The sequence below is a fragment of the Littorina saxatilis genome, linkage group LG12, assembly GCF_037325665.1.
Source record: "Littorina saxatilis isolate snail1 linkage group LG12, US_GU_Lsax_2.0, whole genome shotgun sequence".
Classification (NCBI taxonomy): domain Eukaryota; kingdom Metazoa; phylum Mollusca; class Gastropoda; order Littorinimorpha; family Littorinidae; genus Littorina; species Littorina saxatilis.
The window spans coordinates 21,221,146-21,226,145 of record NC_090256.1 but is presented as its reverse complement, the minus strand read 5'-3'; the positions used below and the strand labels follow the sequence as shown (position 1 = coordinate 21,226,145).

Here is a 5,000-nt window from a genome sequence, read left to right as displayed (position 1 = left end):
AAGCAAAAGTGCGCGCGTGTGTGTGCGTGGGTATATATGTGTGTCTGTGGCGGGGGGGGGGGGGGTTACCAAGACCACGATGATATTGATTTCATTCTAGGCTTTCATTACCTTGGATTTTCACTTGTTCTTTGTTCGCCGCTTTTTTCCCATAAGAAGAGAATCGGGTTACTTGGGAGTATATCGGCATGAGACGATACATATTGTCGCTGTGCGATTTTCTGTTAATACAGCGAATGTCAGTTTTCTCTTCAGACAGCTGATGATATCACTCTCAGTACCACGGACAATGTTTTGGTCAATTCGTTTGTTCCATAACTTGAAACTTTAAAGCGCCAACATGAATCATTTTGCACAGCGTCTAAAGATTTTCAAAATGAAATTAATGATACGGAGCATTTCCGCAAAGCTGTTCGGACGGACCAAGATGATTTTATACGCCTCTAAAGGCAGATTTTCGCGCAAAAATAATTCCTAATTCGGTCGCTTACACCATAAACAAACAAATAGACGAGTAAGGAAGTACACGTACAAACACGCAGACTAACAGCTCGATCTAAAACTTTGTAACAACACAATAAAGATATGCAAAAACATTTTATTTTTCGAATTTTGTATTTTATCCTTTCTTTTAGTCTGTTTAACTTTCTTAACCCTTTCCACTGAGTGCAAAAAGGAACGGAGGTCGGTTTGGCGTAAGGGTTTTGAAAAGCTGTCAGACATTATAACTTTTGTTTTGTTTTGTCTTTGATTTTGTTTCTAAAACACGTTTGACTACAAAGAAAAGAACACACTCAACAAATCACGCAGTTCTCGTTTGTAAGAATAACGCAGAAATCTAAAGGGGGAAATAAACCCAAAATACAGTATGGACTTTTGCCCGAATCCGAGTTGGGAGTATAACGTATATTACAGACAAAACTGTTGAATGAAGATTAGTTCTACACCATAGCTATGCTCATATCTATGCAGGAGCGTATTTAGCTATCGAATTAAATCATTTGAACCAAAACGATATTGTCTACGGAAGATAAACAGCTATCTGAAACGATTCTGATTCGCTTTCTTGATTGGCTTGTTCCTGGTGTTTGACGTCCCATCAACCTACATGGCTATATTTGTTTGTTTGTTTGTTTGTTTGCTTAACGCCCAGCCGACCACGAAGGGCCATATCAGGGCGGTGCTGCTTTGACATATAACGTGCGCCACACACAAGACAGAAGTCGCAGCACAGGCTTCATGTCTCACCCAGTCACATTATTCTGACACCGGACCAACCAGTCCTTGTACTAACCCCATAACGCCAGACGCCAGGCGGAGCAGCCACTAGATTGCCAATGTTAAAGTCTTAGGTATGACCCGGCCGGGGTTCGAACCCACGACCTCCCGATCACGGGGCGGACGCCTTACCACTAGGCCAACCGTGCATGGCTATATGACCGATTCAAGTTTGTTTCATTTCTCACGGTGGTCTCCATGTTTGAAACTACAGTCGAAACTGTCTATAAGGGGGCCCGGTAGCTCAGTTGGTAGAGCACTGGACTTGTGATCGAAAGGTCGCAGGTTCGAATTCGGGCCGGGACGGACACGGGTCAACTTTATGTGCAGACCCAGAGACGGAAGCCATGTCCCACCCCCGTGTCATCACAATGGCACGTAAAAGACCTTGGTCATTCTGCCATAAGTGCAGGTGGCTGAATACACCTAAACACGCAGACACCTGGGTAGCGCGACTCCGTTGCTGCTAGCTTTCCACTGGGAGGAAGCGACCCGAATTTCCCAGCGATGGGACAATAAAGTAATGAAAAATGAAAAGAGAAAAAATGAGAAAATAACGACCACCCAAGGGAACGACTAAAAGTGGTCGCCGTAGACAGGTGGTCGCTATAAAAAGGTGAATATATAGAAGAAAAACTTGTCTGGAGTCCTTGGGAGTGGTCGTTGGGGCAGGTGGTTGCTTTCGAGAGGCGGTCGTAGTGGCAGGTTCGACTGTATTTAGGCCTATCACTGTAAGACGAAGAAGGTTTTAATAAGCTCATGTCTTTTCACCGGTCTTACGTCAAATCTTGTTTTTAAACAAAATTGATCTCTTTTAAAGAGTTTTTTGTTTTAATTTTTATATTGTCCGGAATCCGTTTTCTTTGTGAATGATTACACGTTGTTAGAACACGTTGGAGAGAACACATGACGGTGGTTGTCCTTCTGGCCTGAAGAAGACTTTTGCGTTTTGCAGCTTATCTGTGCACTCGGAGGTGGCTCTGCAATCCTGTTCTGTAAAGCATTGCCCGTGTTGCACTGTGGCGTTGTTTTCTTCGAGCGTCAAGCCTCTGACATCGGGTTACCTCACATTTGGCAGAGGCTTGACTATGCATAAAAACTAATACAACAGAAATTCTTCAAAACAGTTTTTATATTGGAAGAAATGGTGGTTCTAAATCGATTCTCGTCTCAGGTAGTTCTCAAGTCTCAGAGTTCCATCGTGGCAGTGAGAAAAGGAGGGCGTGCAATTCAAGAAAACACCAACATCTCGATCACTTTTTTCTGCATATTATTTTTTTTTGTAAGTAAGATATGACAAAAGTACTCACTGGAGAATGAGATTTTTTTAATTTTCAATCTTCTTTTTGTTGCCTTAACCATGGGTGTTTGTATCCAGTTGCATCTTTAATTGGGTGGACAGAGACACTTTAAATGGCTTTCATCAATCGCGATTTGTTGTTTTCTTTCAAAGGCCCGCTTCCTCGTGGGGTTTCTCTTTAAATGTGATTAGCCCTGATTAAACACACACACACACACACACACACACACACACACACACACACACACACACACACACACACACACACTCAAACATATATGCAAGCCAAGAGAGAGACAGAGAGAGAGAGAGACTAATAGAAAGAGGGACAAACAGACAGACAGAGATATACGATTGATATTATTTTTGGTGCTGTCTGAGCCACTCGATTTTCTTTGATAATGATCGCTTTTGGAAAGGAAGAAGCCTCAATGTGGTAAATACGCTTTAGTGTGAAACGTCCTCTGATCTTGTTATCTTCCCATGTGTAAATTGGCAAAACATTTACTTTCACCATGGGCCCATGTTCCAGTCGTTGCTCGCTGGCTTATTACTCCTGAACTGAAGTTTAACAAGTCGCGTAAGGCGACATTACTACATTTAGTCAAGCTGTGGAACTCACAGAATGAAATTGAAAGTAGTCCGCCGCTAGTGCAAAAGGCAGTGAAAGTGACGAGCCTGTTTGGCGCGGTAGCGGTTGCGGTTGCGCTGTGCTTCATAGTGCGCTTTACTGTACCTCTCTTCGTTTTAACTTTCTGAGCGTGTTTTTAATCCAAACATATCATATCTATATGTTTATGGAATCAGGAACCGACAAGGAATAAGATGAAATAGTTTTTAAAACGATTTTGGAAATTTAATTGTAATCATAATTTTTATATTTTAAATTTTCAGAGCTTGTTTTTAATCCGAATATAACATATTTATATGTTTTTGGAATCAGAACATGATGAAGAATAAAATAAAAGTAATTTGGGATCGTTTTATAAAAAAATAATTTTAATTACAATTTTCAGATTTTTAATGACCAAAGTCATTAATTAATTTGTAAGCCTTCATGCTGAAATGCAATACCGAAGTCCGGCCTTTGTCGAAGATTGCTTGGCCAAAATTTCAATCAATTTGATTGAAAATTGAGGGTGTGACAGTGCCGCCTCAACTTTTACAAAAAGCCGGATATGACGTCATAAAAGACATTTATCAAAAAAATGAAAAAAACTCTGGGGATTTCATACGCAGGAACTCTCATGTAAAATTTCATAAAGATCGGTCCAGTAGTTTAGTCTGAATCGCTCTACACACACACACGCACAGACACACACACACACACACACACACACAAACACACACACACACACACACACACACACACACACACACACACCACGACCCTCGTCTCGATTCCCCCCTCTATGTTAAAACATTTAGTCAAAACTTGACTTGTGTGTGTGTGTGCGTGTGTGTGTGTGTGTGTGTGTGTGTGTGTGTGTGTGTGTGCGTGTGTGCGTGTGTTTGTGTGTATGTATGTATGTGTTTGTGTATGGGGGGATGTGTGCGGATGTGTGTGCGCGCGCGCGCGCGCGTGTGTGTGTGTGTGTGTGTGTGTGTGTGTGTGTGTGTGTCTCGGTCTGTATGTGTCTGTGACTGTATAAATGTGTGTGTGTGTGTGTGTGTGTGTGTGTGTGTGTGTGTGTGTGTGTGTGTGTGTGTGTGTGTGTGTGTGTAGCTTTTTGTGTGTCTGTTTGTCTGTGTCTTTGTTTTGTGGATTTAAGTCCAACTATAGTTTTTATCTTGTGCTCTCCAATCGCTCTTCTGTCTTACATTTGTATCCCCTTTTCGTTATTATTTAGGAATTTCTCCTCTTTTATTTCCTAATTTTATTTACGTGTTTAAAAAAAATTAACGGCCGTCAAATGTAATCTTTTCGTATTTCTCCAAGGAGCTATAAAAAGCTCTGGTACAATTATGCTGCGCTGCCCTCCCTCGACCATAGCATGTCCCTCCCAGTAGAGTGTACACGTACTTTTGCCTTTTTTTTCAACCCCACATAATACAAGCTTGCCATGCCCCATAACTCTGCTTCCCCGTGGAATTCATCTCAGGGGAACGGCTATAAAACCTAAATCTTCCTACCAAAGATGATGGATTTTTGATCGTTTTTCAGAACCATTCCATAAATGAGTTGACCCCTGATGGCAAATCCTCTTCGATTCCACAAGGAGGGAGGACTACTTTTCCTGACAAAACGCAGACGCTTTGACTTCAAATGTATATTCGTACGCCATTTATTAGCTTCTTGGGGAGACAAGTGGGGGTCGAGAGGTCTGGTGCTGCGTATGTGTTCCATTATTATGGTTCTGAAATAGCCATCCCCAGCACGTGGGGGTGCCAGAATAAGGCTCTGTGTTTGACGTCTGTTTCG

General features: G+C 41.9%; 1 protein-coding gene across 3 annotated transcripts in view; it reads left to right on the top strand.

Annotated features, from left to right (window-relative positions):
* LOC138981495 (vasoactive intestinal polypeptide receptor 1-like) overlaps nt 1–5,000 on the top strand; it is a 229,091-nt gene that overhangs the window by 72,201 nt on the left and 151,890 nt on the right. The window contains exon 3 of one of the 3 annotated variants that reach the window (XM_070354438.1): nt 4,743–4,854. The exons of the other annotated variants lie outside the window; for them this stretch is intronic. The gene's annotated coding sequence lies outside the window, so the exon portion shown is untranslated. The remainder of the gene's footprint in view (nt 1–4,742; nt 4,855–5,000) is intronic. 3 annotated transcript variants of the gene reach the window in all.